Source organism: Elephas maximus, chromosome 27 (assembly GCF_024166365.1).
Source record: "Elephas maximus indicus isolate mEleMax1 chromosome 27, mEleMax1 primary haplotype, whole genome shotgun sequence".
Lineage (NCBI taxonomy): Eukaryota > Metazoa > Chordata > Mammalia > Proboscidea > Elephantidae > Elephas > Elephas maximus.
This window is the reverse complement of record NC_064845.1, coordinates 29250152-29275236: the sequence shown is the minus strand read 5'-3', so window position 1 is coordinate 29275236 and position 25085 is coordinate 29250152. Positions and strand designations below refer to the sequence as shown.

The 25085-nt window shown below is 41.3% G+C and overlaps 1 protein-coding gene and 1 pseudogene across 1 annotated transcript in view; one reads left to right on the top strand and one right to left on the bottom strand.

The window, feature by feature from the left end:
* Positions 1-25085, bottom strand: part of LOC126068252 (ral guanine nucleotide dissociation stimulator-like) — a 469734-nt gene that overhangs the window by 70110 nt on the left and 374539 nt on the right. The window lies entirely within an intron of this gene.
* On the top strand, positions 21395-22847 carry LOC126068320 (lysophosphatidylcholine acyltransferase 1-like; annotated as a pseudogene).

The window sequence follows — 25085 nt, the reverse complement described above, 5'->3', positions numbered from 1 at the left end:
GGTTCTTTGTTGCAATTAACAGAATCCATGAAGGAATTTCTTAAAATTCTCTTTGGCAGCTCTCTGAGTCATTGGAAGGCCTAGAAAAACAAAGCTTTGGCTAAGGTCCTAGAAGTACCCTAAACCATGCAACACAATGAGCGTGATAAAGAAACTCCTACTGCCCCCATGGAACAGCAAATGGCAGGAGCTCAACTTTTCTTCATCGGCCCCTGCTGTCAGCATCAATGTCAATTCTGCATCAGGAGGTCGATCTTGCAACCACTGCCACCTCCGCGAGCTGAATTCCTCTTCCTCTACCAGGAAAATGGAAGCCGGAGGCACAGCTTGCATAGCTTACATCGCTTTCTCTCACAGGTGCTTCTGGTTAGCAGAGACTAAGTTATAGGTCTGCAGCCTAGCTGCAAGGGACGCAGAAAGTTTGAGTTCTGACTTGTATACTAGAGAGGTGAAATCAATAACGCAAATATAGAAAGGCTGTTTAAATGATTATGGCAGTCCTGAAGATGACAGGAGTCCACTACTGACGTTATCATTAGTGACCGTTGAGGCAGCCCCTGTCTCCTGGCAACCCCAATGTTACAGACCAGAACTGTTCCATAGGGTTTTCTCGGCTGTAGTCTTTATGTAAGCGTATCGCCAGGCCTTTCTTCCACAGGGCCACTGGGTGACTTAGGTTAGTAGTCAAGTGCAAGCTGTTTGTGCCACTCAGGCACTTTTCATTACTGACGCGCATGCTAAATACTTAAGAGTATTCACCAAAATAAGAAAAATAGAATGTGTAATTTCCAAACCTATACAGAATAAAAACATTACAGAGAGAAAATTTAGTGAATTGATTAGCACGTAAGAAAGAAGAAAAATGGAAGCAAATTAAAAGCATGGTAAATAGGAAAACCCAAAAAAGTTTGTAGAAAGAAGTCCAAGTATATTAATCACTATAAATATAAATGAATTAGACATTAATATCAGGCATAAGAATTTAAGTTAAGAAGGATTGGTAGGATAAAGGGGTGGAATGTAGTAATTATAAAAAGAAAATGTCAGGAAGAAAACATAAAGTCTTCAACTTGTATTCACTTAACAACCTAAAGCATGACGTGGGACATAAAATCCAAAGACGCACCTGACCTAAAGGAAAATGGCTGAACTAATGCTAAGGCTCAGTATGACCTTTCACATAGATTCAAACCCTGTTGCTTAGGAACCAACCCTGTCATTAACGAAATCCTTTTCTCTGTGGTCCGGCTAAGGATGTGGATACTACATGTCCTGGGGTCTGTAACCAAACCTTATCGAAACGCTTTGTGTTAGATCTCTTCAGAAAATCTTATATTCTGAGTGAGGTAATGTTTAACAACCTATTCCTGACAGTATCTGTCATGCCATCATCATGTCATCATTTTTTGACGGTCCTGAGACCCCCCCTCTGCAAACACATACCTTGCAATTTTGTCCTTTAGCCAACGTATTCCAGTTGTATTAATGTAACCAGTGATGTTAGAAATCATGCTTTGCTTTGTCTCACCTTTGATTGACCTCAGTCACTGTAAACCAATCAGAATATTGTGTTTTCTATCTCCTTCTATGACACTATGCCTATATGTGCTTTGTACCCCCTCCCTTGGATCTGTGAGCTTCAAACTCTGAGATTTTCATGATCTCCATTCGAATGACATACTGTCTTCAATACATGTCTTTTATTTTACTTTACCAGAATCGGAGAGTATTTTCTCTACAACATTTGGCATAGTCTTGGTGGGATTTGGTGATGTCTTCCCCAGTGGACCAGGAGGAGCTGAAAAGCCAGAGTCAGGCACTGACAAGCTCCTGCTTTCTCGGACCCCTTGGGACCTGTCCAGACGTGAGTGCTCCCAAGAGTGAGCCCCAGGGATTTCAACATGGATCTTTGGGATTTATCAAAGCCATTTCTCAACTTTCACTTTCTCATTCACTACTTAACAAGTTTGTTGGAGGATTGTGTTTTCAACTACAGTTGCGGTGTTACGAAGTTACCACTTACTGGTTGTATTCTGTTAAGTGTATTCATGCTCATCTTTCTTTTGTTTTCTGTTTGCCTATTTCTAATTCATGAGTTTTGATTTGTGTGTGTGTGTGTGTGTGTTCGCGTGCGTGTGTGTGCACTTTAGGTGAGAGTGTACAGAGCAAATTAGTTTCTCATTCAACAGTTTATACACAAATTGTTTTGTGACATTGGTGCAATCCCCATAATGTGTCAACAGTCTCCCCTTCACCACCTTCGGTTCCCTGTTTCCATTTATCCCGGTTTTCTGACCCTTTCTGCCTTCTCGCCTTTACTTTTGGGCAGGTGTTACCCATTTGGTCTCATTTACAATCTAATCCGTGATTTGAATGACTTCTACTGAGGTGCTTTCGGGTCTTACAAGCTGCAAAAATAAACAAATAAAATAAGGGCACAAGTCAACCTCTTAAATGCCACAAGAAAACACATCTCAACTGCAGCAAAATACTCATAGATTTTTTTCAAACCCTGAAGGTGCCGAAGGTCTCAGTGTACCTTTTAAGTTTTTGGACAGTTGTTTATTTTCATGGTCTGGACATTTTGCAGAAATCTTGAGCATGACAAATCCACCATCTAGTGGATGAGAAATATAACTCCCTGTGCAAATGTTTCCTTTTTTTTTTCCTCTAAAGGTGTATTAAGTTTAACGCACTCTTTGGCTGTTAGCACGTACAATGTTTAGTAAGACGGGGAATGCCACCTCCAAAGACCATAGCGGACCTCCTTCTGTGATCCCACCTTCTGTGATCCCACCACTTACATGGCCAAAAACTGTGACCTCCATTTCAGTTCAGTATCTTTGGTGGTAGCATGTGCTTACTACAGAAAATCCCTGGCCAATTTGGGGGAGTTTTGAGCTCACTAAATTAACTTTTCTGAGCAGCGAGTTACAGGCTAAAGGTTCTTGGGCCAATCAGAACCAGTGGGAAGACTATTTTAATTCATTTTTGAAGCTTCCAAGAGGCAAAATGATGACAGTTTTGTCTACTCCAAGACACAGTGTTTAGCCAAGCAAAATAAATTACAGAATTGCAATGCCAAAGTTCTACTGTCACTACAGCATTTTCTCCTTCTCCCACTGCTCCTCTGGAGGCTGCTTCTCTGTATCCATCTATACCTTCTTGTCCTGATAATACTTTGTGTGAGCTTCCTTGTTACTCCAGGGAATCCTCAAAAGAAACCAAACTAGTAGCTACAAGAGAGACTAAAGCAGTCATTGAGATGCCTTCCAAAATAAAATATCCAAAGGCAGGGGGAAGACTTCCTGAGGTTGCTTTTGCCCCCTGGACTAAAGTGAAACCTCATGCCATTGTGAAAGAATTTCCTGATCCTTGCGAAGAGCAGCAAAAGTTTTGTCAGAAGTTTAAGGTTTTGTCAAAAACTTACGAATCTGGATGAGCAGATTTATGTAATCTATTACACGTGTTACTAGAACCCTGGGGATGCTCGAAAGTGGATCAAAAAAAACCCCAAATGATTGCCATCGAGTCAATTCTGACTCATAGCGAGCTACAGGACAGAGTAGAACCACCCCATAGGGTTTCCAAGGGGTGGCTGGAGGATTTGAGCTACCAACCTTTTGGTTACCAGCCAAGCTCTTACCCACTGCATCACCAGGGCTCCATCAAAGGTGTGAGGCTAAATAGAAAAAACCTGAGAAACCATTACCTCTACAACCTAATGTCCCAGGTCTAGAATTACTAACTTAGAATAAAGTTATTGTTGCAGATCTTTCCCCAGAAGATAAACTGGGCTAAGGTTCAACCTTATAAACAGGACAAAGATGAAAATGTTTGTAACTATAGGGATTATTTAAATAAACTTTTTGTGGATCATTAGTGTTAAATTTAGAAGATGCTGGAGCCAGATCTCTTTCAACTCTATTTTTTTGGAGGGCCCCACCCCAAACTGTCCGATTCAATTAGATATCATCAATTAAATTGGGAAATGTTGAAACTTCAGGATTGATCTTCGCTTATAAATTAGCCCAAACCTTCGAACAAAGAGCTAGGGAATTGGAGCAGAAGGATAAAACCTGGCAGAATAAATTAATGGCATTACAGTTACAACAATTACAATCTCCAGGTTGTAATAAAGGACTCAAACCCCAGTTTGGGAATAGACCCAGGGTTCCTCAATCAGTAGTTCCTGGCATTTGCTATTATTGGAAAAAGTCAGGCACACCAACCTAAAAATGTTCCCAGACCGAAGAAACTAAAGGGAATATCTTAGCTGACACAACCGCCAGACAGGCTGCTTCCCAATTACCTCTGGATTGTGACGGCCTCAGTTGCGACCAGGTCGAAAAGGAGGGCAAAAGGAAATTAGGTAAATAAAATGGGGGTCTTCTTTCACTTTTTCAAAGTCTAATTTCTTAAGAAAGATAAATCAAGTAGAGTTGGGCCTGGCAAAACTTAACTCAAACCTTTGATCTTTCCTGTTTTCCTGATTTCTTGGGTATCCTTAGTAAATATCAGCAGCTGACCTCTGAGGAAGAGATTAAGGACTGGGCATGGAACGAATGTTATCCGGATCCTACTATATGCTTGTGGGCTGGTCCTGTGGACAGATTCTGTTTTGGTTCCTTGCCTTCATGTCCCCTTACTTTGAGCCTCTTTAATCGAGAAGATCAATTTGCCTGGGGAAAGCCTCATTGATTTCTTGGAACGGCATTTTTGGGGACATTTTGAGTCCACTGCCAACAACATATCTTTTAGCTCCACATCTTCTTACAGGACAAGAACGTTTATGATGCTGAGTGCTTATGGCTCGGACCTTGATAGCCCTTCTTACTGACATTGTCCCAACAAATCCTCCATTCATAACAAATTTCACCTTTGCAGCGACTGCCCTTTAGATACACCCACCAACTTACTGATTGAAGAGTGTAGACAAAAAATTGCTGTTTGGCATGACTTGACTAGTGATCAGGCTAAGGATCCTGATGATAAGAGGGAACCATGGAAAGGGGAGGTGTCTTAGTTGTCCAGTGCCCCTATAACAAAAATACTACAAGTAGATGGCTTTAACAAAGAGAAATTTATTCTCTCACAGTCTAAGAAGCTAGAAGTCTGAAATCAGTGTGCCAGCTCCAGGCTGTCTTAGTCATCTAGTGCTGCCATAACAGAAATACCACAAGTGGATGGCTTTAACAAAGAGAAATTTATTTTCTCACAGTCTAGTAGGTTACAAGTCCAAATTCAAGGCGTTGGGAAGGCTTTCTCTCTTTCAGTTTTGGAGGAAGGCTTCCCCTGGTCAAGGAGCTTCTCAGGCACAGGGACCCTGTGTCCAGAGGACAAACTCTGCTCCTGGTGCTGCTTTCTGGGTGGTATGAGGTCCCCAACTCTGCTTGTTTCTCTTTCCTTTTATCTCTTGAGAGATAAAAGGTGGTGCAGGCCACACCCCAGGGAAACTCCCTTTAAGTTGGATGAGGGAGGTGACCTGAGTAAGGGTGATGTTACAATCCCACCCTAATCCTCTTAACATAAAATTACAATCACAAAATGGAGAACAACCACACAATACTGGGAATCATGGCCTAACCAAGTTGACAATATTTTGGGGGACAGAATTCAATCCATGACACAGGTGATGCCTTTTTATCTCTTGGCACTGCTTTCTTGGTGGTATGAGGTCCCCATGACTCTCTGCTCACTTGTCTCTTTTATATCTCAAAAGAGATTGGCTTAATCTTGTAGATTGAGTCCTGCCTAATTAACATAACTGCAATTAATCCCACCTTGTTAACATTATAGAGATAGGATTTACAACACATAGGAAAATCACATCAGATGACAAAATGGTGGGCAATCACACAGTACTGGGAGTCAGGGCCTAGCCAAATTGATACACGTATTTTGGGGGGATACAATTCAATCCATGACATTCCACCCTTTAGCCCCCCAAAATTCATGTCCTTGCCTCATGTAAAACACACTCACCCCATTATATCATAGCAAAAGTCTTAATTCAACGCCAAGTCTGAAATCAAAAATTCCGCTTCATCTGTGAAATCTAGAATACAAGTTTTCTGCTTCCAAAATGCAGTGGTGAAACAGACACAAGCTGGACATTTCCATTACAAATGGGAGAAATTGGAGGTAAAGAAGGACTAACAGGCACCAGGTAAGTTAGCAGAACAATGGCCTTGCCCTGCAGACTCTAGGTATTGGCCACACTCTCCAGATTCTAAGCAAAGGCCCCTCAGCCCTGGCACGGCAGATCTGCCCCCTCAGCTTTAGGCGCACCATTCTCTTAGGCCATCTGAGTGGCAACTCCACCCTTAGAAACTCCAGAGGCCACGGCTCCCCCATTTGAGACCCTAGAGGTCCTGGACATACCCTTTGAGACTGAAACAGCTTAGCTTCCTGTGTTCCTTGTTTCTTCAGCTTCTGCTTCTTGGTTTCTTAGCCTCTCAGCCCTTCGGGCCTCACCTCCCACATCTGCCCTACTGGGGCAAGTGTTCCAAAGCTCTTTAGGTCCACTGATAGGTGCCTGGAGGTACCCCACTCCACCAGTAAACTTCAGCCAGAAGGCACTCAGCTCTCTCATTCCATGGATCAGCAAGCCTAGCTCCACTGATAAGTGCCCAAAGGCACCTCACTCCACCAGGAAGCCTCCTGTGCAAAGGCACATAGCACTCTCGCTTCATGGGTTGGCTCCAGCACCGTCTTGTGCCAGTTTCCTGGTTCTGCTGCTGCTGCTTCTTGCCATCTGCTCCGTCTCCAGTGTGATGGCTCTCCTTACTTCCTGAGTCCTCACCCGAATTGTCTTTGATGTATATAATAACACCAACTATCTCTTCTAGGCAAACTAGGCTTCTATTACACTTTAAAACTCTTGCAGCTGCTACCCATTCAGTTTCAAAACTGAATCCATATTTTTTCTTTAAAATTTTTATTGTTCTTTAAGTGAAAGTTTACAAATCAAGTCAGCCTTTCACATAAAAAACTTATATACACCTTGCTAGATACTCCCAATTGCTCTGCCCCTAATGTGACAACCCACTTCCTCCCTCCACTCTTTTCGTGTCCATTCCACCAGCTTCTAACCCCCGCTACCCTCTCATCTCCCCTCCAGACAGCAGATGCCAACATAGTCTCAAGTGCCCACCTGATCCAAGAAGCTCACTCCTCACCAGTATCCCCCTCCATCCCTTTGTCCAGTCCAATCCCTGTCTGAAGAGTTGGCTTTGGGAATGGTTCCTGTCCTGGGCCTAGAGAAGGTCTGGGGGCCATGACCACTGGGGTCCTTCCAGTCTCAGTCAGACCATTAAATCTGGTCTTTTTACAAGAATTTGAGGTCTGCATCCCACTGCTCTCCTGCTCCGTCAGGGGTTCTCTGTTGTGTTCCCTGTCAGGGCAGTCATCGGTTGTAGCCAGGCATCATCTAGTTCTTCTGGTCTCAGGTTGATGTAGTCTCTGGTTTATGTGGCTCTTTCTGTCTCTTGGGCTCATAATTACCATGTGTCCTTGGTATTCTTCATTCTTGTTTGGTCCAGTGGGCTCAGACAAATTGATGCATCTTAGATGGCCCCTTGCTAGCATTTAAGACCCCAGCCACGACTTTCCAAAGTGGGATGCAGAATGTTTTTTTGATAGATATTATTATGCCAGTTGACTTGGATGTCCCCTGAAACCATGGTCCGGAAACCCCCGCCACTGCTACGCTGGCCTTCGAAGCATTCAGTTTATTCAGGAAACTTCTTTGCTTTTGGTTTAGTCCAGCTGTGCTGACCTCGTTGGTATTGTGTGTTGTCTTTCCCTTCACCTAAAGTAGTTATCTACTATCTAATTAGTAAATACCCTTTTCCTACCCTCCCTCCCTCCCCCCTCTTGTAACCATCAAAGAATATTGTCTTCTCTGTTTACACTATTTCTCAAGTTCTTATAATGGTGGTCTTATACAATATTTGGAAACACTGGTGGCATAGTGGTTAAGTGCTATGGCTGCCAACCAAAGGGTCGGCAGTTGGAATCCGCCAGGCGCCCCTTGGAAACTCTATGGGGCAGTTCTACTCTGTCCTATAGGGTCACTATGAGTTGGAATCGACTCGATGACACTGGGTTTGGTTTGTTTTTTTGATACAATATTTGTCCTTTTGCAACTGACTACTTTTAGTCAGCATAATGCCTTCCACATTCCTCCATGTTATGAAATGTTTCACAGATTCATCAGTGTCCTCTATCGATGCCTAGTATTCCATTCTGTGAATATAGCATAATTTATTTATCCAGTCATCCATCGATGGGCATGTTGGTTGCTTCCATCTTTTTGCTGTTGTAAACAGTGCTGCAGTGAACATGGGTGTGCATATATCTGTTCCTGTAAAGGCTCTTATTAATCTAGGATATATTCCAAGGAGTGGGATTGTTGGATCATACAGTAGTTCTATTTCTAGCTTATTAAGGAAGCGCCAAATCGATTTCCAAAGTGGTTGTACCATTTTACATTCCCACCAGCAGTGCACAAGTGTTCCAGACTCTCCACAACCTCTCCAACATTTATTGTTTTGTGTTTTTTGGACTAATGCCAGCCTTGTTGGAGCGAGATGGAATCTCATTGCAGTTTTGATTTGCATTTCTCTAATGGCTAATGGAAGTGAGCACTTCCTCATGTATCTGTTAGCCACCTAAATGTCTTCTTTAGTGAAGTGTCTGTTCCTTTCTTTTGCCCATTTTCTAATTGGATTATTTGTCTTTTTATAGGTGAATTTTTGCAGTATCATGTAGATTCTAGAGATCAGACACTGATCGGAAATGTCATAGCCAAAAACTTTTTCCCAGTCTGTAGGTAATCTTTTTACTCTTTTGGTGAAGTCTTTCGATGAGCATAGGTGTTTCATTTTTAGGAGCTCCCAGTTATGGAGTTCTTCTTCTGCATTGTTAGTAATGTTTTGTATACTGTTTATACCATGTATTAGGGCTCCTAATGTTGTCCCTGTTTTTTTCTCCCAAGATCTTTATCGTTGTAGATTTTATATTTAGATCTTTGATCCATTTTGAATTTGCTTTTATGCAGGGTGTGAGGTATGGGTCTTATTTCATTTTTTTGCAGATGGATTTCCACTTATGCCAGCACCATTTGTTAAAAAGACAGTCTTTTCCCCATTTAACTGATTTGCGGCCTTGGTCAAATATCAGCTGCTCATATGTGGATGGATTTATGTCTGGATTCTCAATTCTGTTCCACTGGTCTATGTATCTGTTGTTGAACAAGTACTGAGCTGTTTTGATGACTGTGGCTGTATAATAGGTTCTAAAATCAGGTAGAGTGAGGCCTCCCACTTTGTTCTTCTTTTTCAGTAATGCTTTACTTATCCACGGCTTTTTTCCCTTCCATATGAAGTTGGTGATTTGTTTCTCCATCTCATTAAAAAATATTGTTGGGATTTGGATCAGAATTGCATTGTATCTATAGATTGCTTTTGGTGGAATGGACGTTTTTACAATTTTAAGTCTTCCTATCCATGAGCAAGGTATGTTTTTCCACTTATGTAGGTCTCTTTTGGTGTCTTGCAGAAGATTTTTGTAGTTTTTTTTTGTGTAAGTCTTTTACATCTCTGGTAACATTTATTCCTAAGTATTTTATCTTCTTGGGGGCTACTGTAAATGGTATTGATTTGGTGGTTTCCTCTTCGATGTTCTTTTTGTTAGTGTAGAGGGATCCAATGGATTTTTTATGTTTATCTTGTATCCTGATTCTCTGCTGAACTCTTCTATTAGTTTCAGTATTTTTCTGGAGGATTCCTTAGGATTTTCTGTGTATAAGATCATGTCATCTGCAAATACAGATACTTTGACTTCTTCCTTACCAATCTGGATGCCCTTTATTTCTTTACCTCGCCTAATTGCTCTGGGTAGGACCTCCAGCCAGAGCAAGAGTGGTGATAAAGGGCATACTTGTCTGGTTCCCGTTCTAAAGGGGAATGCTTCCAGGCTCTCTTCATTTAGGATGATGTTGGCTATTGGCTTTGTATAAATGCCCTGTATTATGTTGACAAATTTTTCTTGTATTCCTGTTTTGCTGAGAGTTTTATCATGAATGGGTGTTGAACTCTGTCAAATGCCTTTTCTGCATCAATTGATAAAATCATGTGATTCTTGCCTTTTGTTTTATTTATGTGGTGGATTACATTAATTGTTTTCTAATGTTGAACCATCCCTGAATCCCACTTGCTCATGGTGAATTATTTTTTGATATGTTGTTGAATTCTATTGGCTAGAATTTTGGTGAGGATTTTTGCATTTACATTCATGAGGAATATAGGTCTATAATTTTCTTTTGTTGTGGTGTCTTTCCCTGGTTTTGGTATCAGGGATATGGTGGCTTCATGGAATGAGTTTTTAAGTATTCCGTCCTTTTCTATGCTCTGAAATACCTTTAGTAGTAGTGGCGTTAACTCTTCTCTGAAAGATTGGTAGAACTCTGCAGTGAAGCCATCCAGGCTAGGGCTTTTTTTTGTTGGAGGTTTTTCGATTGCCTTTTCAATCTCTTCTTTTGTTATGGGTCTATTTAGTTGTTCTACCTCTGTTTGTGTTAGTTTAGGTATGTAGTGTGTTTCTAGGAATTCATCCATTTCTTCTAGGTTTTCAAATTTGTAAAAGTACAATTTTTCATCGTAATCTGATATGATTCTTTTAATTTCAGTTGGGTCTGTTGAAATATCATGCATCCCATTTCTTATTGGGGCTATTTGCTTCCTCTCCTGTTTTTCTTTTGTCACTTTGGCCAATGGTTTATCACTTTCGTTGATTTTTTCAAAGAACCAGCTTTTGGTCTTGTTAATTCTTTCAATTGTTTTTCTGTTTTCTATTTCATTTAGCTCTGCTGTAATTTTTATTGTTTTCTTCTGGTGTCTGAGGATTTCTTTTGTTGTTCTCTTTCTATTTGTTCAAGTTGTAGGGATAATTCTTTGATTTTGACCCTTTCTTCTTTTTGTATGTGTTCATTTATTGATATAAATTGACCTCTGAGCACTGCTTTTACTGTGTCGCAAAGGTTCTCATAGGAAGTGTTTTCATTCTCATTGGATTCTGTGAATTTCTTTATCCTGTCCTTAATGTCTTCTATACTCCAGTCTTTTTCGAGCAAGGTATTGTTCAGTTTCCAAGTATTAGATTTCTTTTCCCTGCTTTTTCTGTTATTCATTTCTAGTTCTATGGCCTTATGGTCAGAGAAGATTCTTTGTAATGTTTCAATCTTTTGGATTCTGTGGTCTATTGTAGAGAATGTTCCATGTGCATTGGAAAAGAAAGTATACGTGGCTGCTGTTGGGTGGAGTGTTCTGTATATGTCTATGAGGTCAGGTTGGTTGATTGTGGCGTCGAGATCTTCTGTGTCTTTATTGAGCTTCTTTCTGTATGTCCTGTCCTTCATCGAAAGCGGTGTGTTGAAGTCTCCTACTATTATTGTGGCACTGTTTCTCTCACTTTTTAATACTGATAGAGCATGTTTTATGTATCTTGCAGCCCTGTCATTGGGTGCAAAAATATTTAATATGGTTATATCTTTTTAGTATATTGTCCCTTTAATCATTATATAGTGTCCTTCCTTATCCTTTCCGATGGATTTAACTTTAAAGTCTCTTTTGTCACAAATTACTATTGCCACTCCTGCTCTTTTTTGATTGTTGTTTGCTTGATATATTTTTTTGCACCCTTTGCGTTTTAGTTTGTTTGTGTCTCTAAGTCTAAGGTGTGTCTCTCGTAAGCAGCATATAGAGGGATTTTTTTTAAACCCATTCTGGCACTCTCCATCTCTTTATTGGTGCATTTAGTCCATTTACATTCAGCGTAGTTATGGATAGGTATGAATTTTTTTTCTTTAATGAATATAGTGCTGTCATTTTGATGTCTTTTTTTGTGTGTTGTTGACAGTTTCTTTTTCGCACTTAATTTTATGTGCTGAATAGTTTACCTTTCCTCATATTCCTTGTTGTTGATTTTTTTTTTTGGTGAGTCTGTATTTTTTTCTTGCATTTTATTTTCATGTGTTGGATAGTTTGTCTCTTTTGTGGTTACCTTATTATTTACCCTTACTTTTCTAAATTTAAACCTGACTTTTATTTCGGTGTATTGCCTTGTATTTGTCTCCATATGGAAGGTCTATGACTACATTTCTTAGTCCCTCTTTATTTTTTTAATGTTGTCTTCTTTTACATAATAACATCACTTTTTCCCTGTTTTGAGCTTTTTTTAAAATAATTTTTGTTGTGCTTTAAGTGAAAGTTTACAAATCAAGTCAGTCTGTCACATATAAGCTTATATACACCTTACTCCATACTCCCACTTACTCTTGAGCGTTTTTTAAATTTTGATTTATTTTTTTGATTTCACTGTCTTGGTTGACTTCTGATGCTCCGCCCAGTGTTCTAGTCTTGGGCTGATACCTAGTATTATTGATTTTCTAACCAACGAACTCCCTTTAGTATTTCTTGTAGTTTTGGTTTGGTTTTTATGAATTCCCTAAACTTCTGTTTATCTGGAAATGTCCTAATTTGACCTTCATATTTGAGACACAGTTTTGCTGGATATATGATTCTTGGCTGGCAATTTTTTGCCTTGAGTTTTTTATATAAGGCATCCTATTGCCTTGTTGCCTGCATGGTTCCTGCCATGTACTCCGAGCTTATTCTTATAGACTCTTCTTTGTAGGTGACTTTTCGTTTATCTCTAGATGCTCTTAAAATTCTCTCTTTATCTTTGGTTTTGGAAAGTTTGACTATAATATGTTTTGGTGCCTTTCTTTTAACATCTACCTTATGTGGAATTCGATGAGCATCTTAGAGAGATATCTTTTCATCTTTCACGATATCAGGGAAGTTTTCTGCCAACAATCTTCAATGATTCTCTGTGTATTTTCTGTTATCCCTCCCTGTTCTGGTACTGCAGTCATTCATAGGTTATTTATCTTGTTAGAGTCCCACATGATTCTTAAGGTTTCTTCATTTTTTTCAAATTCTTTTATATGATTTTTCTTGTAATATATTGGTGCCAAGTGCTTTATTTTCAACTTCAGAGATTCTGCTTTCCACTTGCTCAGTTCTGCTCCTCTGACTTTCTATTCATTTGCTCCTTCTGTAATTTTATTGTTACTCTTCTGAGTTTCTAATTGCTGTCTGTCCATGGATTTTTCCAGCTTATTAAATTTTTCAATATGTTCTTGTATAACCTTTTTCATTTCTTCAGCTACTTTATCTGTGTGTTCCTTGGCTTGTTCTGCGTATCTCCTCATTTCCTTCCTGATGTCTTGAAGGGTTCTGTATATTAATCTTTTGTATTCTGCCTTTGGCAATTCCAGGAAGGCACTTTCATCTAGAAGATCCCTTGATTCTTTGTTTTGAGAGCTTGTTGAGGTGATCATGGTCTGTTGCTTTATGTGACTTGATATCTACTGTTGTCCCTGAGCCATCTATAAGTTATTGTATTAGTTTATTTTATGTTTGCTTACTGTGTTGTAGCTTTTTGCTTTGGTTTGTTCTGATATTCCCAAATGGGTTGCCTGGGTGAGCTAGCTTGATTATTTTCACCTTTGGAGCTCTGATGTCCTGTCCCTGGATGGCTACAGCTGTTATCAGGTATATCAGTCTAGGGGTCCATTCAATTTTCTTGCATGAATTCAGCTCAGGTGTCCAGGTAGCCGATTATCAATATGTGGTACAGGCTTTGTCCTACAGTCTTAGAGGGGCAGGGGTGATTGGTGTAGGTACTGGTACCTGGTTGCAGCAGGGCATCATACTCTGAACAAGGCCGGGGTCCTGAGAATCGTCCCCCACATGTCTCTGAGGAAAGCATGTCCCTGTTCCCTCGAGCCTATAGGTGGGGGGTGGGGGGCTCTGCAGACAGACCATGGGCACCCAATGTTTTTGGTTGTAAGGACTGGGAGGTACCAGTTCTCCTTGGATCCTTGTCACGGGTGGCTGGGTGACCTGAGTGGAGCCTCCAGCCCTCTAGCCCCTGATGTGGGTAGGTGAGGACCCTGTGTAATAAGCAAAGCAATGTCAAACATCAAATTCTCACCTCTCAACCACACAGCTGAAACAGTTGTAGTCTGCCAAGGAGGGCCTACTCTCCTGAAATAGGCCTACACAAGTCCATGCAGAGGGGAAAGGTACTCAAAGTCCATGGACCGTTTATGCCTAGACAGGAGCCGCTCCTGTCCTGAGCTCTTCTGGTTAATGGAGCTGGCAAATTATCTTTTCCCCTAATTGCAAATTTATTCCTTCTCCAAGGCTGGGAGAATGGCTCTAGGTGCTGAATAGGGCCTATCTCAGAGCCAGGGAAATCATCTGCTGGAGCCAGCTTGGGATCGGGGAGGGGGTGGTGTGGTAAAATATACGCAGGTACTTACCTTTTGCCAAGAGCACTGTTCTTCTCTGGTTCCAGAGGTATGAGTAGGCTGTGTGGCTGGCTGCTTCTCCCTGAGGAAACTGCTGCCAAACACTAGTACCAGCCTGCCACAGCCACTCCCAGGAATGGTGCCTGAGTGCTCCCAGTGATTCAGGTCCAGTAACGCCTCTCTGCTTCTGAAATGTCTCTTCCTCCCCCTGACTCTCAGTTCATTTTCTAACCTGCCTTTGATGTTCAGGGCTCCTGGCTTGTCATAAATATACTCATTTCACTTGTTTTTTCAGGTCTTTGTTGTAAGAGGGCTCACTGGAAGCATTTGTTTATTCCACCATTTTGGTCACTCCCTCCTCTGCATCCATATTTTAGGTATCTTTTAGAGCAGTACCTCACTCCTGGTAACAAATTCTGTCTTGGTTATCTAGGGCTGCTATGACAGGAATACCACAAGTGGATGGCTTTAAGACAGAATTATTCTCTCAGTCTAGGAAGCTAGAAGACAGAATTCAGGGTGCAAGCTCCAGACGATGGATTTCTCTCTCTGTTAGCCCTGGAGGAAGGTCCTTGTCATCAATCTTCTCTTGGTCTAGGAGCCTCTTAGTGCAGGAACCTCAGTTCCAAAGGACGCACTCTTCTCCTGGTGCTGCTTCTTGATTGTGTTAGGTCCCTGTGTCTGTCTGCTCACTTCTGTCTGGTATGTCAAAATAGATTGGCTTAAGATACAATCTAATTTTGTATATTGAGTCCTGCCTCATTAACATAACTGCTACTAATCCCATCTCATTAACATCATAGAAATAGGATTTACAACACACAGGAAAATCCCATCAGATGACAAAATTGTGGACAGCCGCACAACACTTGGTATCGAGCCTAGCCAAATTGATACACATATTTTGGGGGGACACAATTCAATCCATGACAGGTCAGTTGTAAAATTAGTAAGAATACCTTCCTTTGGGAAAGGCCAGATTCAAAACCAGTTATCTTCAAGGACTTACACATCCTTTGGTCATGACCTTTCATGTGAAGGATCATGGAGCAGGGACAAGACAATGGGAATTTTACATAAATATTTTTGGGGACACTTTGGAAGGCTTCAAATCAAGTAGCGAGGCTGTGTTCTGTTTGTTCTGAGTATAATGGAGGTAAAATCTACCAACCGTCACCAGAGGGATACCCTCATCATCAGGGTATCTCTTGGGAGATACCCATTGCTAATAGGACCTGTGTTCAAATAGTAAGTGGATTTTATTCAACTAACTTCCTCCAATGGTTATACATTTGTTTTAGTTGTGATTTGTGGATATTCACATTTAGTAGAAGATTTTCCCCGTCACCAAGCTATGGCAACTTTTGTGGCTAAGAAATTGCTGGAAAATATCGTTCGCACTTGCGGCTCCAGCCATCCTTTGCAGTGATTTAGGTACCCCACTTTACTGGACAAGTGATTGCTGCTATTTGTAAAATATTTCCTGTTTTTTGTCAGCTCCATTGTTCTTACCACACGCAGTCCTCTGGATTTGTAGAACGGAACAATGGTATCATAAAGACCTAATTGGCAAAACTTTCGTCTTCAGTGTGGCTGACCTGACCCTCATAAATTGACCCCTTATGAGATAATTGCAGGGTAGCCAATGAATTTACCTTATTTATCAGGAACTGCTGATTCAGATTTGATCGAAGCCAATTTATTAAAATATTGCCAGGCCTTAATTCATTATGCCAAGGAGTATGCTCCTCAAGCAAGCATTTGATGGCGGAGGTACAATGCCTCCTCTTGGACCTAGCAACTATGTTTATTGGAAGACACACCAATTAAAGGATTCACTTGAGCCTTGTTGGAAGGGTCCATACCTATTCCCCCTAATTCATCCTTGTGTGGCTAAATTACGAGGAGTTAAGGAGTGGGTCCATTTATCTCAACTGAAAAAGACTACAGCACCTGTTTGTACTAGAAGTCACAGAAGAACTCAAAGTGAAATTCACTTGTGTTCAAACATGAAGTAGATGACTACAAGAGTGGATGACTTACCCCAGGTCATGGAGCTGGAACATGCAGGTGGCTAAGCTTTAGACTCTGATATACTGCTATCTTTCTAGCTTTAGCTTTTCTGTATGTTATATACTTAAGAATTATTTCTTGGTAAACATTTATGCAACTTTTGGAGATTTTTGGAGTTAGTTTGGTAATTTTAACCAAACCCATTGCTGCTGAATACTTTCTGACTCATAGCGACCCCATAGGACAGAGTAGAACTGCCCCATAGGGTTTCCAAGGAGCACTTGGTCCATTTGAACTGCAGACCTTTTGGTTAGCAGCTGAACCTTAACTACTACACCATCAGGGTTTCCTTGGTAATTACAGGCACAATTATTTTTTCTGAATGTTTGTGGTAGTATTCCTTTTCCATATTTGTGTTCTAATCATGACTCCCATTACTGCTTTAATACCTTTATTGTTTCCTTTTTCTATTGCTTGGTAAGAAAATGCTTTTATCAAATTAGTTATTTCAGTAGCCGGTGCTAACAATTTAATTGAGTGCTGGATGCATCACTCTTCCCCTCAGTCTACACAAGATCATACCGATCCTTTTGCTGTGCCAGTATTAGATTATAAATCCACACCTGATTTTACTGTTGATTTTGAGAAACTCTTTAAATGGGCTATCCATGTCACATCATGGCTACTTCCAGAATTACCCACTTATCCATTAACTCCCTGTTTCAATCTTACCAATGCATGGTTAGAATGTTTTATTCTACCCACACCATGCAATCTTTTTCTTGATGTGTTCAATATTACTCTACAGTAGTAGCAGATAGTCATTTTAAAAATAATAAAAAACTCTCAGTTTGTGCGTGACTCAAGGATCCCTGGAATTTGGAGAATTATCCATTCGTGATGATTCATTAACTGCAAAGTGACTCAGAAGGGCCAATCAGTCCATCCTGTTTCCTTATATTCAAACCTGGGCAGGCATGTTGTGTGCCCCATCTAGATGTGTCTTTTTGTGTGGAGGATCAGCTTATTCAAGGAAAAACTCTGATAAGTCACTCTATATTTGGGCATTGTCATGTTTACATGGTTGGAATATATGCTAGGCCCATGTACCTTAAAGATGCTAGGAGTTACCATGAGTATTCATTCATACAATGACACCTTGCTATGGAACAGTAACTTGAAATTAATATCCATAAAGAAGATAGAACTTGTCCTCTCAGATAATCCCATCATTTATTACCCAGGATGGGGAGATCCTTCTTGTGTGCTGTTGTGCCCTGGCTTGGTACTATGCAATAGAACATCCCATTAGCAATTTATCTGCCAGTATGGCTAAAATTGTTGATGATGTGGCCAATGGAACGGCCGCCCAATGAAAACTTTAGAATCCTTGGCAAAAGTAGTATTGGACCATGAAATAGTTCTAGATTTCCTCTTAGCCCAGCAAGGAGAGTTTTGCTCCATTGCTAACGCCTGTTGTTGCTCTTGGATTAACTGGAGATGTTGAACAGGATATTGCTAAGATTCATCCAATGGCTGTTTGGGTACAGTCTATACCCCCTGTAACTTTACCATTCTTTTTTTATATCTTCAATTGGCTACTTAATAGTGCAGGTTCTTGGTTACGGTCTCTGTCGCAAACTGGGTTAATTATTTTAACAATAATCTTTTTTTATTGGAATTATAAAATGTGTTATGCGATGTGCATCTACAACAGGAACTGATAACCCTGCTTCATCTCATGCTCAGAGAATTATGTATATCAACACTGCATTCAAGATCATGCTCAAAGAATTATGCATATCAACACTGAATTCAGGAACCCAAAATCAGAGAAGCCTTATGACTTATGTTAGCCATTTGAAAGTAAGTCAGGTTGTTCCTCCAATGTGGCCATACCCTATCCACTCCCCATACCGAAATCACTGAAGACAGCTGCTGAGCCATAGCATGATGGACGTACTGGAGCTGCCCAGCAACCAAGATACCGATGGCCCCTGATTATGTGGGAAAAGGGGCTTAACGTGAAAAACTAGAAAGGCATAAATTATGAAGGTTGAGCCACCACCTGGGAGTAGCATATTGACAAACTCATGCAGAAGACATTATGCCCATAACTGTGAACAAAGGATGCTCTTCAGAACCCTTGATCAAAAGAACAGAATGATGTGGAATATAAAATCAAAAGAGGCATCTGATGTAAAGTAAAATGGGTTAACTAATGCTAAAGCTTAGTATAATCTTTCACACAGATTCAAACCCTGTTGCTTAGGAACCAACCCTGTCATTAAGGAAACTCTATTCTTTGTGGTCAGGCTAAGAATGTGGATATTACATGTCCTGGTGTCTGTAACCAAACCTTATTGAAAGTTTTTGTGTTAAATCAGTCCAGAAAATCTTCTGTTCTGAGCAAGGTAATGTTTAGCAATCTGTTCCCGACAGGATCTGTTACGCCATCATCATGTCATCATTTTGTGATGGTTATGAGACCTTCTCCACAAACACATACCTTGCAATTTTGTCCTTTAGCCAATTAATGTATGAATTTTTTTTTTTAGCTATATGTAACCACTAATGTTAAAAATCATGTTTTGCTTTCTCCCACCTTTGATTGATTTCAGTCACTGTAAACCAATCAGAATATTGTGTTTTGTAGTTCCTCCTATGGCATATAACTATTGTGTAATTTGCACTCTCTCCCTTGGATCCATGAGCTTCGGACTCTGAGGTTTTCACGGTCTCCATTTGAATGACATATTGGCTTCAATAAATGTCTTTGATTTTACTCTAACAGAATTGGAGAATCTCTCTACAACAAGCATAATTTGGTGAAACTACTTGGAGAATCAGCAAATGCACCATCAAAAACTAATAGACAAAGAGACAAAAGGTTTAAATAAAATCAATAAGCTTAATATCAGCATTTACATAAAATCAGTAGTAGACAACTATCCACACCACTCCCTCAAGACAGTAAGCCCAGCCATTTTACAGGTGAATTTTACCAAACTTACAAAAGCAAACATCTTTCTTTTATTTAAAAAAGTAAATAGGAAGCTAAAAACACAGGACCCAGAGACCAGGTGTGTAGTACAAAGACTTGATGCAGCAGGTGCTGTTCAGACACCTTGCCTTTTAACCCCAAACAGTTGCTGTCAGGCTGATTCTGACTCATGGAGACGCCACATGTGTCAGAGTAGAACTATACTCCATAGGGTTTTAAATGTTTGATTGTTTTTTGGAACTAGACCCAAAAGCCTTTCTTCTGAGGCGCCTCTGGGTAGACTCGAATCTCCAGCCTTTCAGTTAGCAGCCAAGCACATTAACCGTTTGTCTCAACCTTCTGACATATTCAACTTTTTGATAAGTGCAGTCATTTAAGCAACAGGACCATTCAGAGCCACTTCATTTATTCAAAAAGTCTTCCACATGACTGCTTCAAGGGTATCTTGGCTGGTGATGGCTCTTCTGTGGTTCAAACCCATGCAAAATGCATATAATATACTTCTGTAAGAAAATATACAATAATTGTATGTGTAGTATGATATAAACTCTGGGAGGAAAAAAAGCAGACAAATATCTATGAAGAATAAGAAAGACTGGAAGAAAATATACCACAATGTTAAGTGAAGTTAAGTTTGAATGACAGAAGTGTGAGTCATTTCTTCTCTTTTGGATTTTTCTTTAGTGAGAAATAATTTAGTAGTTTCCAAATATATTGATGCTTCTTATTAAACTTAAAACTTTAATTGTTCTATTACTTCATTGAAACAAACAGAAAACAACTAGCAAAATAGCAAAAGAAAACCTAACCGTATCAATGAGAACGTTAAAATTGAATGGACTAAACACGCAGTCCAAAGGCAGAGATTATGTGACTGGATAAAACAGCAAGATCCAACAATGGGTCTTGCTGCTTACAAGAGGAACACCTTAGATTCAAAGACACAAGTAGGTTGAAAGTAAAGAATAGAAAAAGATATAGTATGTAAATAGTAACCATAAGAGAGCTGGAATGGCTATATTAATATCACATTAAATAGACTTTAAAACAAATATTACTATGGACCTTTTTGATAGTCAATACATCTAGAATATATAACAATTATAAATGTCCTTCAACAACAGACCCCCAAAATGCATGAAGCAGATACCGGAAGGATTAAAAGAGGAAATAGACAATTTATCAATAATAGTTAGGACTTTCAATACCCCACTCTCAGTCATTGATGGAATAACTACAGAAGACTTTAACACTACTCATCAACTTGACATAACTGATATTTATAAAATGCCCAGGGACTGCAGAACACAAGCTCTTTTCAAGTATACATGGAACATTTTCCAGGGTAGGCCTTGTACAGGAGCCAAAAACAAGTCTCAATAAAATTAAAAAGACTGAAATTATGCAAAGTGTGTTCTCTGATTCTCTGACCACAATGGAATTAAATTAGAAATCCACAACAGAAAGAAATATGAGAAAACACCAAATACTTGAAAATTTACGCACTTCAAAATAATCCATGCATCAAAGAAGAAAACAGAAGAGACATTAAAAATAATTTGGACTTAATGAAAACAAAAACACAACATATCAAAACATATGGGATGTATCTCAAGCATTGCTTGTAAAGAAATGTATAACTTTAAATGCCTGTGATAGAAAGAAGTCTCAAATGGAAACTACAAAACAGTGAGCAAGCTAAACACAAAGCAAGCAAGAGGGATGAAATAATACTGTGGCTGAAAGAAAAACCCAGAGAAAATCAAATAAACCAAGAGTTGGCTTTTTGAAAAGATCAACAAAATTGACAAACCTTTAACCTTTGGCCAGACTGACCAAGAAAACGAAAGAGAAGACACCGATTACCAAAATCAGGAATGAAAGAGGGGGCACCACTACCAACCCTACAGAAATGAGAAGAATTATAAGGGGTCTGCCCGCCCTCTGCCTCGGTCCGCTCGGTCCGCTCGGGCTCTTCTCACGGTGGTGGCTCTGCGGCTGGGGAGACCTGCCAGAGGCCGCTCTGTCTCAGCCGCCAACTCCTCCAGCGCAGGTGCAGGTGAAGCGGTGGCTGTCACCCCCAGGGTAGAACCCCTTCAGGCACGAGCTGCGCTTCAGCACTCTGCAGAAGGCCCAGATCGCCATCATGACGCTGACCCTCTTCCCCATCCGACTCCTGTTTGCCGCCTTCATGATGCTGTTCGCCTGGTCCTTCGCTTTTGTACCTTCACTGGGATTTGCTGAGAGAGAACCAGAAGAGCCGCTGGCTTGTGGCAGAAGGTCGTGGACTTCCCGCTCAAGGCAGTCATGCAGACCACGTGATATGCCGGCGGCTTCCACCCGGTGGCCCAGAAGGGGTGACAGGCCCTACCGACTGAGGCGGCCATCCTGGCCCTTGGCACCACACCCCTCGTACTTCGACGTCGTTCCCGTGACCATGACCATGTCGTCCATCGTGATGAAGGCAGAGAGCAGGGGTATCCCCATATGGGGAACTCTGATCAAGTACATCCGGCCAGTGTGTCCGGATCAGACCAGGACTTGTGCAGGAAAACAGTGGAAGAGATAAAGAAAGGGGCTTAGTCCAATGGGAAGTTATGACAATGATTTTTCCAGAAGGTACTTGTACCAATGGGACCTGTGAAACTACCTTCATGACTGGTGTGTTTATCCTTGGTGTTCCTGTCCAGCCTGTGGTTTTAGGATACACAAATAAGCTGGACACGATCATGTGGACGTGGCAAGGACCTGGAGTGCTGGAAATGCTGTGGCTCGCCCTGTGTCAGTTTCACAGTTAGGTGGAAATTGAGTTTCTCCCAGTTTACCACCCTTCCAAGGTGAAGAGGAGCCCGGTGCTATACGCCAGCAGCATGAGGCGCGTCATGGCAGAGACCCTGGGCGTCTCCATCATGGATTTCACGTTTGAGGATTGTTAGCTGGCCCCAGCGGAAGGACAGTCCGTCTTCCCTACGACACTTGCCTTCTAGAATTCGCCAGGCTTGTGAGAGGCCTGGGGCTAAAGCTAGAAAACCCTGAAAAAGATCAGAAAGCGCAAGGTGAAGAAGGGCGAGAAGACTGACTTGTGGAGTTCACGGAGTACTTGGAGGTACCCCTTTCCGACACGCTGGACTGCATGTTCTCACTGTTTGACGAGAGCGGAGGTGGCAAGATAGACCTGCGGGAATATGTGATCGCCTTGTCCGTGGTCTGCAGAGCGTCTGAGACTCTGGACACCATCCAGCTGCCATTCAAGATGGGACGGCTGCATAAATGAGGAAGACCTGTCCTGCATTCTGAAGACGGCCTTGGGCGTGGCAGAGCTGCTTCTGATAGACCTCTTCAGCGGTGTGGATGAAGATGAGAAGAATCTCTTTTGCTGACAGGTTTGCACACATGTACCCAGACTTTGCAGAAGAATATCTGTATCCTGACCAGGCACGGTTTGAAACCTGCGCTTAGACTCTTGTCAGCGCCAACCCCGAACAGCCTTTGTGCTAACTTCAACCCGGAAAGCACTGACCCCGGGAGGAAGCCTCTCCATAGGAAACTGGACTAGGACAGAAGGTTCTGGAGTGAGGAACCTCCCCGGCTCTGTCACCATGTCCTACCAGGGGCTGTGGCTCCCCATTTGCTCATGAGGATATCTGGTGTTCTCTCTCCCCACAGGGCCTACACATATTGTCTCCAGACTCAGGTTTTAGAAGAGGTAAGGTGTGTAAGGGGCTGTGGTGACAGGACGGTTAAGCACTGGGCCTCTAGCCAAAAGGTCAGTCCTTGGAACCCACTAGCAACTCTGTGGGAGAAAGATGTGAGTCTGCTTACCTAAAGATTTACAGCCTTGGAAATCCTGTGGGGCAGTTCTACCCTGTCCTGCTCTTTTTTTTTTTTTTTTTAATAACTTTTATTAAGCTTCAAGTGAACGTTTACAAATCCAATCAGTCTGTCACATATAAGTTTACATACATCTCACTCCCTACTCCCACTTGCTCTCCCCCTCTTGAGTCAGCCCTTTCAGTCTCTCCTTTCTTGACAATTTTGCCGGCTTCCCTCTCTCTATCCTCCCATCCCCCCTCCAGACAAGAGTTGCCAGCACACTCTCAAGTGTCCACCTGATATAATTAGCTCACTCTTCATCAGCGTCTCTCTCCCACCCGCTGACCAGTCCCTTTCATTTCTGATGAGTTGTCTTCGGGGATGGTTCCTGTCCTGTGTCAACTGAAGGTCTGGGGAGCATGGCCACCGGGATTCCTCCAGTCTCAGTCAGACCATTAAGTTTGGTCTTTTTATGAGAATTTGGGGTCTGTATCCCACTGATCTCCTGCTCCCTCAGGGGTCCTCTGCTGTGCTCCCTGTCAGGGCAGTCATCGATTGTGGCTGGGCACCAACTAGTTCCTCTGGTCTCAGGATGATGTAAGTCTCTGGTTCATGTGGCCCTTTCTGTCTCTTGGGCTCTTAGTTGTCGTGTGGCCTTGGTGTTCTTCATTTTCCTTTGCTCCAGGTGGGTTGAGACCAATTGATGCATCTTAGATGGCCGCTTGTTAACATTTAAGACCCCAGACGCCACATTTCAAAGTGGGATGCAGAATGATTTCATAATAGAATTATTTTGCCAATTGACTTAGAAGTCCCCGCAAACCATGTTCCCCAGACGCCCGCGCTTGCTCCGCTGACCTCTGAAGCATTCATTTTATCCCGGAAACTTCTTTGCTTTTGGTCCAGTCCAATTGAGCTGACCTTCCATGTATTGAGTGTTGTCTTTCCCTTCACCTAAAGCAGTTCTTGTCTACTGATTAATCAATAAAAAACCCTCTCCCACCCTCCCTCCCTCCCCCCCTCGTAACCACAAAAGTATGTGTTCTTCTCAGGTTTACTATTACTCAAGATCTTATAATAGTGGTCTTATACAATATTTGTCCTTTTGCCTCTGACTGATTTCGCTCAGCATAATGCCTTCCAGGTTCCTCCATGTTATGAAATGTTTCAGAGATTCGTCACTGTTCTTTATCGATGCGTAGTATTCCATTGTGTGAATATACCACAATTTATTTACTCATTCATCAGTTGATGGACACCTTGGTTGCTTCCAACTTTATGCTATTGTAAACAGAGCTGCAATAAACATGGGTGTGCATATATCTGTTTGTGTGAAGGCTCTTGTATCTCTAGAGTATATTCCCAGGAGTAGGATTTCTGGGTTGTATGGTAGTTCTATTTCTAACTGTTTAAGATAACGCCAGATAGATTTCCAAAGTGGTTGTACCATTTTATGTTCCCACCAGCAGTGTATGAGAGTTCCAATCTCTCTGCAGCCTCTCCAACATTTATTATTTTGTGTTTTTTGGATTAATGCCAGCCTTGTTGGAGTGAGATGGAATCTCAATGTAGTTTTAATTTGCATTTCTCTAATGGCTAATGATCGAGAGCATTTTCTCATGTATCTGTTGGCTGCCTGAATATCTTCTTTAGTGAAATGTGTGTTCATATCCTTTGCCCACTTCTTGATTGGGTTGTTTGTCTTTTTGTGGTTGAGTTTTGACACAATCATGTAGATTTTAGAGATCAGGCGCTGGTCGGAGATGTCATAGCTGAAAATTCTTTCCCAGTCTGTAGGTGGTCTTTTTACTCTTTTGGAGAAGTCTTTAGGTGAGCATAGGTGTTTGATTTTTAGGAGCTCCCAGTTATCGG